Raw genomic sequence first — 12,951 nt, 5'->3', positions numbered from 1 at the left:
CTGATCCGGGAAGATTCCACATGCCGTGGGGCAACTTAAGCCCTTGCGCCACAACTACCAAACCCACGCCCTAGAGCACGTGTTCTGCAACAAGAGAAGCCACCACCATGAGAAGCACACACACAGCCGGAGAGGAGTCCCTGCTGGCCGCAACCAGAGAAAGCCCACAGGCAGCAACAAAGACACGGTGCAGCCAAAAGTAAATAATAAAGTCTGGGCTTATTTTTTTAATTACAATGAGGATGGGCACTTGAGAAGAAAATCTTGGTGCAAGGTAGTAAGTGGCATAAAAAATTGCTTCATCAAATACAACTAATAAATACAAGAAAGAAACCGACTTACAGATACAGGGAACAAATTAGTCAGGAGAGGGAGATTGGGTGGGGCAAGACAGGAGTCGGGGATTAACAGGAACAAACTATTATGTTTAAAATAACCTACAAGAGTCTATGATACAGGGAATATAGCCAATATTTTTTTCTATACTGAAGTACAGTTAATTTACAATGCTGAGTAAGTTTCAAGTATACAGCAAAGTGATTCAGTTATAAATACATACATATACATATATATACACACACACACACACTTTTCCATATTCTTTTCCCTTATAGGTTATTACTATATATTGAATATAGTTCCCTATGCTATAAAACAGAACCTTGTTGCTTATCTATTTCAAATATACTAGTGTCTGTTGTGGAGAAGGCAATGGCACCCCACTCTAGTACTCTTGCCTGGAAAATCCCATGGATGGAGGAGCCTGGTAGGCTGCAGTCCATGGGGTCACTAAGAGTTGGACACAACTGAGTGACTTCCCTTTCACTTTTCACTTTCATGCTTTGGGGAAAGAAATAGCAACCCACTCCAGTGTTTTAGCCTGGAGAATCCCAGGGATGGGGGAGCCTGGTGGGCTGCCGTCTATGGGGTCGCATAGTCGGACACGACTGAAGTGACTTAGTAGTAGTAGTAGTAGTAGTAGTAGCAGCAGCAGCAGCAGCAGCAGCAGCAGCAGCAGCAGCAGTGTCTGTTCAACCCATATTGCTAATTTATCCCACATCCTCACCTGTCCCCTTTGGTAACTACAAATTTATTTTTTATGTCTGAGTCTACTTCCATTCTGTAAATAAATTCATTTGTATCTTTTTCGTTTTTTTTGGATTCCATGTACAAGTGGTTTCATGTGGTATTCATCTTTCTCTGACTGACTTCACTTAGTATGATCATCTCTAGGTCCATCCATGTTGCTGCAAATGGTATTTCATTCTTTTTTTATGGTATAGCCAATATTTTATAACTATAAATGGAGCATAACCTTTAAAAATTGTGAATCACTACATTGTATACCTATAACTTATACCAACTATACCTCAATTAAAAAAAAAAACTAAGGCAGGACTGAGGTCATAGGAAATGGCACACAGGGTAGAAGAGGCCAAGGCAGCCCTCGGGCCCAGCCTGTGTCTGTTCTCACCAGCTCTGATGCCTTCAGTGTTAGAGGGGACACGATCAAGTGTTTATATTCTAATCCAATGAAGCTCCATGTAGATTAAAACCACAACCCCAAAGGAAAAAAAAAATGCTTCATCATTTAACAAGCACTGCTGTTTCATAATAGCATTAGGAGAGAAGAGCAATAACGTTTCTATCTTCAAAGACTAAGACAGACATGTGAGAAATGCAAAAACATTTCTGAAGTGGTAGACTGGCACACAGTAAGTTATTAATGTTTTAAACAAGACAAAGTAAGTCTTTTCTTCCTCTGCTATCTAACTTTCTTCAGTGTTCTCCAACTTCTCACCTCCCATCCATCCCTTGAAACACTGAAGCCTGGTATCACTTCCAACACTCAGAGCAGACCTTCTCAAAGGTCGGGGGTACCTATGTGATGAGCCCAAATAAACGTCTCAAGTACTGCACTTCTGATGGGGTTCCCTGGTTGGCAACATGTCATATGTATGGTCCTAACTCCTTGCACTTTTAAGTGCATTTTAAGCGAATTCAAAGAATTAAGTGCATTTTCTTTTCAAGATCTCCAACTGATCAAATCTCAGTAAGCTTCTCAGATTTATCCTCCTCCTTCCAGGTCCCACACACTCACTGCTCATTCTCCAGCTATTTCTGGACAAGGTTCATTTCTCCAGGTTCTTAAACATGACATCATCTCTTCTCGCTTTGTATCCCAAACCTTGGCAATCTCATGGTTTCAGTGACCACTTACAAAGATAACCTACATATTCTTTATTTTATTGAAGTATGCTGCTGCTGCTAAGTCGCTTCAGTCATGTCTGACTCTGTGTGACCCCACAGATAGCAGCCCACCAGGCTCCCCCGTCCCTGGGATTCTCTAGGCTAGAACACTGGAGTGGGTTGCCATTTCCTTCTCCAGTGCATGAAAGTGAAAAGTGAAAGGGAAGTCACTCAGTCGGGTCCGACTCTTAGCGACCCCATGGACTGCAGTCCACCAGGCCCTCCATCCATGGGATTTTCCAGGCAAGAGTACTGGAGTGGGGTGCCATTGCCTTCTCTGTATTGAAGTATAGTTGTTTATAAAGTTATGTTAATCTCTGCTGTACCACTATGTGAACCAGCTATTCTTTTTCATATTCTTTTCCATTGTAGTTTATCACTGGATATTGACTATAGCTCCCTGTACTATACAGCTGGACCTCATTGTGAACCCACATACCTAATGATCAGCCTTTCTAGACTGATTATCTGCAGACAGCTGTGCACAGACGTCCTACAGCTACTCACACTCAACAAGTCCTAAACAATGTTATGATTCCCTGATCCACTCCTCAAATCCTTGGCAACAGCCCAAAGCTTCATCCTCCTGCGTTCCAGTCAAAATGACATTATCTACCTGAGCAGCCAGAACACAAATCCCGGCATCATCTTGAATTTCCTCCTAAAACTTGTAACTCAACATTCACTGAGTTACCAAACGATGCCTCCTCTAATTCTCTGACACGTCTCCCAGGCCCTTCCACCCTCGACATCAGACTTGCATCATCTGATCACTGGATATTGTTTTATCCAGTGATCTAATGTCTGTGTTTTATCTTTGGTTGCTTTCAGATCCTCCTGATGTCTTTGGTGTTCTTCAGATTCATTCTGAAGCACCTAGTCATGTATTTATCTTTACTTTTGCCTTCAGACACTGTATTTCTTAAATCTGACTTTCATCAATTCTGGAAAATTCTTCATTATATTTTTGAATATTGTCTCTCCCACATTATTTCTAATCTCTACACCTGGGATTCATTAGGAACAGTAGTAACTTTTCATTCTTGTTCTCATGACTCAGTTTCATATCTCCTACTGCTTTACACCTTCTTTACCTGCTGTATTCTAGGTGATATTCCATAAGCCATCTTCTAGTTCATTAATTCTCTCATCTGTTGAGTCTAGAGTTTAACTCAGAATGACTTTTTAATTTTAATGAAATTTTAATGTCTAGAAATTCTTTTTCTTTTTTTTTCCCTCTTAGGGTCTTTTATGTTTTAGATTCTCCCTTTTGCTTTTAATCATTTTCAAGGAGACTAATTTTATAGTGCCTACCAATTAGCTCTCTTTGCTACATTCTGGGCTTCCCAAGTGGCACAGCTGGTAAAGAATCCACCTGCCAATGGAAGAGATGCAAGAGATGTGGGTTCAATCCCTGGAGTAGGAAATGGCAACCCATTCCAGTATCCCTGCATGGAAGATTCCAAGAACAGAGGAGCATGGTGGGGGCTACAGTCCATGGAGTCGCAGAGAGTCAGCCATGACTGAGTACACACTGGCTGGCTGCAGTTCTGGGGAATCTAATCCCTCAGTCTGTTGTATATGCTGGTTCTCACTCATGGTAGTTTGATTCCCAGTGTAGCTTCTAACTATAAGAAAGAAGCATGGCCTGGGCTGACAGGTGCCACTCTGCAGTGCTTTTGCCAAGCACCTCAAGAACTGGCTTAGGGTCCAATTCTTATGTCAATTTCCCAAACCACAGGTGTCAAGACAACATGGGTAGTATGAATTTGCACTCCAAACCCTTACAGATATGGAAGCTCAGCTGTGCATCTCATAGATTTTTTCCCCTCAACCCAGGCTCCATGAAGAGAGCTCCAACTCCTAATTAATGCCCTGAACTGACTTTTGGATGGTTCTCACCTCTTAGCACTAACAGCCTATTGTTAAAACCAATGCCCCTAAGTTCAGGGGACCAAGCACCTTCTCCCTCAAACCCCTCAACCCTTAATCTTAGCTCACGCACTTACTACTCAATTTTCAGTTACCCTTCATTCTAACCCCTGAGTATCTCACTAAGGTCCTTAATCATTCTGCTATGCATGTTATGACCTATTTTTTGTTCAGTGTTCCTAGGCCTAAGTAGCAGAAACATTCTCAAGTTATCTAGTTCACCATACTGCTGGAGATAAGACTAAAATAGCTCCCTAACTCGGCTCTAGGCTTGCAATTCATCTTTTGAAAAAAGTGTTTTCAGGCTTTTTTGGCTGCAGTCCAATGTGAGAAATGCACTTGAACGGCATCCCAGTACACATGTGTGCCTATCCACACTTACATTTATAGCAAATGTTTCACGAAACACCTTACCATGTACACTCCAGGATATTATATAATAAAATCCCTATTCCTTAGAAAAAACTATAAACAACCAGTTAAACTGAATTTCACAACCTACTAATGAGTCAAGGTCTACATGCAGTTTGGGGGAAAAAAAGCTTTATGCTACTACCAGTATTGTATTTCTAAAATCACAACTGTAATAAAAATTATTTGGGTCCTATATTCTGTGTGAAGAAATAAAACATTTCTTAGTTTTAAAAAATCATCCTTCAAAAAGACAATGTACCCCAATGTTCACTATAGCGCTATTTACAACAGCCAGGACATGAGAATAACTTAAATGTCCATCAACAGAGAAATGAATAAAGATGTGGCACATATATACAATAAAACTATTACTCAGCCATAAAACAGAATGAGCTTGGATCATTTGTAGAGATGTAGATGGACTAGAGACTGTCATACAGAGTGAAGTAAGTCAGAAAGAGAAAAACAAATGCTGTATATGAACACATATACGTAGAATCTAGAAAAATGGTATAGATGATCTTATTGGCAATACATATCATACATATAGATGATACGTATATAAATGCAGCTGATTCACTCTCCTGCACAACAGAAACTATTAATAGCACAACACTGTAAAGCTATACTCCAATAAAAATTAATCAAATTTAAAATGAATCCTTCACATTCCACTCTACCTCTTCTAACTTCAACATCTTCTTTCACCAACCTCTCTGAAAACTGATAGATTCCCAGTCACTTTTGTCACAAACCACCATATATTTTCACACCTCTGTACCTCTGCACGTACTTTCTCTCTACCTTGTGTACCCTCGCCTACTTTATCTCATCTACCTCCTTCTCACTCACCCACAAGGCTCAAGGGAAATAACATCTCTTTGGAGAAAATCTTTACCCACTTCTTTGCATTCAGCTCTTCCTCTTCTCTGCTTGGATGGTACGTAATTCATATCCCTCCCCAGGAATCTACTGCAGTTTGACTTGTACCAATATTCACCTGCTTTTACACTATGTTTCACCCATCTGTATAGTATCTTTGGTTCTCACACACAGTTCAGTTGCTCAGTCGTGCCCGATTCTTTGCGACCCCATGACCCACAGCACGCCAGGCCTCCCTGTCCATCACCAACTCCTGGAGTCCACCCAAACTCATGTCCATTAAGTCAGTAATGCCATCCAACCATCTCATCCTCTGTTGTCCCCTTCTCCTCCTGCCCCTCAATCTTCAAAAAATATTTTGTGAAATGGAACTCTGTAATGTTAATCAGAAAGTTTTTAAGAGAATAACAATTTCATTGAAAGGACAGAATGGGAGACTATGGGGAATTAACATAGTGGGCCAGGGACTTTACTGGTGGTCCAGCAGTTAAGAATCCACATGAGTTCAATCCCTGGTCAGGGAACCAAGATCCCACATGTTGCAGGGCAACTAAGCCCACATGCCTCAGTTAGAGACCCAGCACATCCAAAAATAAAAACAAACAAAAAACCACAGTGAAAAAGAACTACTATCCTTTCTTTGAAAGGCCTGGTGATGAGGCTGATCCTTGGCTAGCATCCTGGAACTCAGAGGAGTTCCCACTCTTAACTGATTCAGTTCAGTTCAGTTCATTTGCTCAGTCATGTCCAACTCTTTGCAACCCCATGGACTGCAGCACGCCAGGCCTCCCTGGCCATCACCAAGGGTAGCTCAATGTTCCTCTATTATCTGTAACAATTTGTAAACAAATAATATGGTTTATGGTGGACACTGACCTCCCTTCTGGGAGGCCAGAATTTGGGTACCTACCAGGCACAAGGTGCCCACACAACCAGCCCTAAATGAAAACCCTGGATGCCTGTCTCTAAGGAGCTTTCCTGAATGGTGACATCTCACACATGCATTGTCATCCTTGTTGCCGGGGGAGTTAACTGCACACTGCATGACTCCACCGGAAAAAGACTCTGCAGTTTACAAATGGTTTTCCCTAGACTTCATCCCAGGCAGCTTTTATTTTGTTGATTTTGCTTCAGATTCTTTCACTGTAATAAACCATGGTCACAAGTACGACTACATGTGGAATCCTCTGAGTCCTCCAAGAGAATCACTGAGCTGGGGAATGGTCTTCGGGAATCTTTCAACACAAGTACTTACTAACTGTGTAAGAATATAAGATTGTATATATATGCAAGTGTCAAGGTGCAAATCAGCATTGCTGAAGTTTTAGTGAGGAAATATAAAAGTCGATGTAGGGCCATAAAAAAATACTAAACGCTTGATTTTTATTAAAATGTTTTTAAACAAAAGAGTGAAGCAATAGCATTAAAGAAAGATGATTTTCCAAGAATACAGTAATAAAGACTGGAGAAAAATAGTAAGAAGGTGCTTAGAATAAGAGAAAACTAATTAAAACAGCTAAAAATGAGATGCCTATGAATTAAAGACCCACTAAAGAGAGGGTCGAGATATGAGAATGACCCACTAAAAGGCATATAAAAAATACACGTATTACTTGGCATGTATTTAACTGCATGTATTAGCAACCCTACAATAAAAGGAAGATAATATAATTTTGAGATATCACACAATCATGATATCTCATCTGTATACATATAATCTGATATCTTATAACCCCGCATCACAGGTAAGGAGCAGCGGCTGCGCTTTGCTGGAGCAGCCATGAAGAGACACCACCGTCCAAGGTAAAGACAAATCCAAGTAAGATGGTAGGCACTGAGAGGGGATCAGAGGGCAGACAGATGGAAACCCCAATCACAGACAACGAGCCAATCTGATCACTCGGACACAGCCTTGTCTAACTCAATGAAACTAAGCCATGCTGACGGCTGGGTCATGGAGGAGAAGTGTGACACAATGTGGTCCACTGGAGAAGGCAATGGCAAACCACTTCAGTATTCTTGCCTAAAGAACCCCATGAACAGTATGAAAAGGCAAAAAGATAAGACACTGATAGATGAACTCCCCAGGTCGGTAGGTGCCCAATATGCTACTGGAGATCAGTGGAGAAATAACTCGAGAAAAAATGAAGGGATGGAACCAAAGTAAAACCACCATCCAGTTGTGCATGGGACTGCTGATGGAAGCAGGGTTCGATGCTGTAAAGAGCAATATTGCATAGGAGCCTGGAATGTTAGGTCCATGAATCAAGGCAAATTGCTGCTGCTGCTAAGTTGCTTCAGTCGTGTCCGACTCTGTGCGACCCCATAGACTGCAGCCCACCAGGCTCCCCCGTCCCTGGGATTCTCCAAGCAATAACACTGGAGTGGGTTGCCATTCCTTCTCCAATGCATGAAAGTGAAAAGTGAAAGTGAAATCGTTCAGTTGTGTCCGACTCCTAGCAACCCCATAGACTGCAGCCCACCAGGCCCGCTCTGTCCATGGGATTTTCCAGGCAAGAGTACTGGAGTGGGTTGCCATTGTTGGAAGTGGTCAAACAGGAGATGACAAGAGTGAACATCGACATTCTAAGAATCAGTGAACTAAGATGGATTGGAATGGGTGAATTTACCTCAGATGACCATTATATCTACTACTGTGGGCACAAATCCCTTAGAAGAAATGGAGTAGCCATCATAGTCAACAAGAGAGTCCAAAATGCAGTACTTGGATGCAATGTCAAAAACAAAAAATTATCTCTGTTCGTTTCCAAGGCAAACCATTCAATATCCAAGTCTATGCCCCAACCAGTAACGCTGAAGAAGCTGAACAGTTCTATGAAGACCTACAAGATCTTCTAGAGCTAACACCCAAAAAAGATGTCCTTTTCATTATAGAGGACTGGAATGCAAAAGTAGGAAGTCAATACACACCTGGAGTAACTGGCAAATTTGGCCTTGGAGTACAGAATGAAGCAGGGCAAAGGCTAACAGAGTTCTGCCAAGAAAACGCACTGGTCATTGCAAACACCTTCTTCCAACAACACAAGAGAAGACTCTACACATGGACATCACCAGATGGTCGACACCAAAATCAGATTGATCGTATTCTTTGCAGCCAAAGATGGAGAAGTTCTATACAGTCAGCAAAAAAAGACTGGGAGCTGACTGTGGCTCGGATCATGAACTCCTTATTGCCAAATTCAGACTGAAATTGAAGAAAGTGGAGAAAACCACTAGACCATTAAGGTATGATCTAAATCAAATCCCTTATGACTATACAGTGGAAGTGAGAAACAGATTTAAGGGACTAGAACTGACAGACTGAGTGCCTGATGAACTATGGACAGAGGTTAGTGACATTGTACAGGAGACAGGGATCCAGTCCATCCCCAAGAAAAATGGAAAGAAGCAAAATGGCTGTCTGGGGAGGCCTTACAAATAGCTGTGAAAAGAAGGGAAGCGAAAAGCAAAGGAGAAAAGGAAAGCTATACCCATTTGAATGCAGAGTTCCAAAGAATAGCAAGGAGAGATAAGAAAGCCTTTTTCAGCGATCAATGCAAAGACATAGAGGAAAACAACAGAATGGGAAAGACTAGAGATTGCTTCAAGAAAATGAGAAATACCAAGGGAACATTTCATGCAAAGATGGGCTCGATAAAGGACAGAAATGGTATGGACCTAACAGAAACAGAAGATATTAAGAAGAGGTGGCAAGAATACACAGAAGAACTGTACAAAAAAGATCTTCACAACCAAGATAATCACGAAAGTGTAATCACTCGCCTAGAGCCAGACACAGAGAAGGCAATGGCACCCCACTCCAGTACTCTTGCCTGGAAAATCCCATGGACGGAGGAGCCTGGTGGGCTGCAGTCCACGGGGTCGCGAAGAGTCGGACACGACTGAGCAACTTCACTTTCACTTTTCACTTTCATGCACTGGAGAAGGAAATGGCAACCCACTCCAGTGTTCTTGCCTGGAGAATCCCAGGGACGAGGGAGCCTGGTGGGCTGCCGTCTATGGGGTCGCACAGAGTCGGACACAACTAAAGCGACTTAGCAGCAGCAGCAGAAGCAGAGCCAAACATCCTGGAATGTGAAGTCAAGTGGGCCTTAGAAAGCATCACTACGAACAAAGCTAGTGGAGGTGATGAATACCAGTTGAGATATTTCAAATCCTGAAAGATGATGCTGTGAAAGTGCTGTACTCAATATGCCAGCAAATTTGGAAAACTCAGCAGTGGTTACAAGACTGGAAAAGGTCAGTTTTCATTCCAATCCCAAAGAAAGGCAATGCCAAAGAATGCTCACACTTCACAATTGCACTCATCTCACATGCTAGTAAAGTAACGTTCAAAATTCTCCAAGCCAGGCTTCAGCAATATGTGAATCATGAACTTCCAGATGTTCAAGCTGGTTTTACAAAAGGCAGAGGAACCAGAGATCAAACTGCCAACATCCGCTGGATCATCGAAAAAGCAAGAGAGTTCCAGAAAAATATCTGTTTCTGCTTTATTGACTATGCCAAAGCCTTTGACTGTGTGGATCACAATCAACTGTGGAAAATTCTGAAAGAGATGGGAATACCAGACCACCTGACCTGCCTCTTGAGAAACCTGTATGCAGGTCAGGAAGCAACAGTTAGAACTGGACATGGAACAACAGAATGATTCCAAATAGGAAAAGGAGTACGTCAAGGCTGTATATTGTCACCCTGCTTATTTAATTTATTTAACAGAGTACATCATGAGAAACGACGGGCTGGAGGAAGCACAAGCTGGAATCAAGATTGCTGGGAGAAATATCAATAACCTCAGATATGCAGATGACACTACCCTTATGGCAGAAAGTGAAGAACTAAAGAGCCTCTTGATGAAAGTGAAAGAGGAGAGTGAAAAAGTTGGCTTAAAGCTCAACATTCAGAAAACGAAGATCATGGCATGCGGTCCCATCACTTCATGGGCAATAGATGGGGAAACAGTGGAAACAGTGTCAGACTTTATTTTTCTGGGCTCCAAAATCACTGCAGATGGTGATTGCAGCCATGAAATTAAAAGACGCTTACTCCTTGGAAGGAAAGTTATGACCTACCTAGACAGCATATTAAAAAGCAGAGACATTACTTTCTCAATAGAGGTCTGTGTAGTCAAGGCTATGGTTTTTCCAGTGGTCGTGTATGGATGTGAGTTGGACTGTCAGGAAAGCTCAGTGCCAAAGTATTGATGCTTTTGAACTGTGGTGCTGGAGAAGACTCTCGAGAGTCCCTTAGATTGCAAGGAGATCCAACCAGTCCATCCTAAAGATCAGTGCCGGGTGTTCATTGGAAGGACTGATGTTGAAGCAGAAACTCCACTACTTTGGCCACCTGATGCGAAGAGCCGACTCATTTGAAAAGACTTTGATGCTGGGAAGGATTGAGGGCAGGAGGAGAAGGGGATGACAGAGGATGAGATTGTTGGATAGCATCACTGACTCGATGGACATGGTTGGGTGAACTCTGGGAGTTGGTGATAGATAGGGAGGCCTGGCATGCTGCAGTTCATGCAGTCACAAAGAGTCGGACATGACTGAGCGGCTAAACTGAACTGAATCTGAATCATGATATCTCATTTGCATGTCAACCAATTGAACCAGCAGTCTTTGAGCAACTACGTGAATATTCCATTGTATTCACCCTATTATTTCATACATACAAACAGTAACTGAAAACCAAAGTGCTAACGCTAGTAGCAAGGCAACTATGAGAAACGGAAATGGAACGGCTGGAAGAGAAAGGCAAACTCAATCTCATTTGTATCTTAAGATATTTCTGCTACTGAATTATACACTCAATTTTAGGGAAATTTAATTTTCTGACCTGCTAGAAATAGATTTTTATCTAAAAGGAAAGAATACCAACAGACAATATAAAAAGATTCTTAAAAATTACAAATTGAATATTGGCCTAAAAAATTCCACTGATTTAAATGCAGTCTTTAAAAAATGGTTGGGGTACGGTGTTTAAAACAATCTTGTTTCCAGTTTTTTAAGGAATCTCCACACTGTTCTCCATAGTGGCTGTACTAGTTTGCATTCCCACCAACAGTGTAAGAGGGTTCCCTTTTCTCCACACCCTCTCCAGCATTTATTGCTTGTAGACTTTTGGATCGCAGCCATTCTGACTGGTGTGAAATGGTACCTCATAGTGGTTTTGATTTGCATTTCTCTGATAATGAGTGATGTTGAGCATGTTTTCATGTGTTTGTTAGCCATCTGTATGTCTTCTTTGGAGAAATGTCTATTTAGTTCTTTGGCCCATTTTTTGATTGGGTCATTTATTTTTCTGGAGTTGAGCTGTAGGAGTTGCTTGTATATTTTTGAGATTAGTTGTTTGTCAGTTGCTTCATTTGCTATTATTTTCTCCCTTATGATCCAGCAATCCCACTGCTGGGCATACACACTGAGGAAACCAGAAGGGAAAGAGACACGTGTACCCCAATGTTCATCGCAGCACTGTTTATAATAGCCAGGACATGGAAGCAACCTAGATGTCCATCAGCAGATGAATGGATAAGAAAGCTGTGGTACATATACACAATGGAGTATTACTCAGCCATTGAAAAGAATACATTTGAATCAGTTCTAATGAGGTGGATGAAACTGGAGCCTATTATACAGAGTGAAGTAAGCCAGAAGGAAAAACACCATTACAGTATACTAACGCATATATATTGAATTTAGAAAGACAGTAACAATAACCCTTTGTACGAGACAGCAAAAGAGACACTGATGTATAGAACAGTCTTATGGACTCTGAGGGAGAGGGTGGGGAGAATGGCATTGAAACATGTAAAATATCATGTATGAAACGAGATGCCAGTCCAGGTTCGATGCACGATACTGGATGCTTGGGGCTAGTGCACTGGGACGACCCAGAGGGATGGTATGGGGAGGAGGAGGAGGAGGGTTCAGGATGGGGAACACATGTATACCTGTGGTGGATTCATTTTGATATTTGGCAAAACTAATACAATTATGTAAAGTTTAAAAATAAAATAAAATTTTAAAAAAATAAAATAAAATACTCTTGTATGTGCAGAAAACAAACTTATGGCTACTGCAAGAGAGGGATAAACCAGGAGAGTGGGACCGCCATATACACACTATTATAAGTTAGAGAGATAACTATTAATAATAAGGACCTGCTCTGTAGCACAGGGAACTCTACCCAATACTGTGTAACGACTGAAATGGGGAAAAAATCTAAAAAAAGAGTGAATATATGTGTATGTATAACTGATTCACTTTCCAGTACAGCAGAAACTAACACAACATTGTAAATCAACTATACAACAATAAACATTTTAAAAAGATACTCTTATATGGGGGGATAAATTAGGAGTTTGGGATTAACATAGACACACTAATATATATAATATAAATAATCAACAAGGACCTATTGTATAGCACAGGGAACTAAACCAAATATTTTTTA

The 12,951-nt window shown here is 41.3% G+C and overlaps 1 protein-coding gene across 3 annotated transcripts in view; it reads right to left on the bottom strand.

The window, feature by feature from the left end:
- NSUN6 (NOP2/Sun RNA methyltransferase 6) overlaps positions 1–12,951 on the bottom strand; it is an 82,797-nt gene that overhangs the window by 55,584 nt on the left and 14,262 nt on the right. The gene's annotated exons all lie outside the window — the stretch shown is intronic.

The sequence above is a fragment of the Bos mutus genome, chromosome 13 (assembly GCF_027580195.1).
Source record: "Bos mutus isolate GX-2022 chromosome 13, NWIPB_WYAK_1.1, whole genome shotgun sequence".
Taxonomy (NCBI): Eukaryota; Metazoa; Chordata; class Mammalia; order Artiodactyla; family Bovidae; genus Bos; species Bos mutus.
Note: the sequence above shows the minus strand (reverse complement) of the source record. Positions and strands in the feature narration are given on the sequence as shown.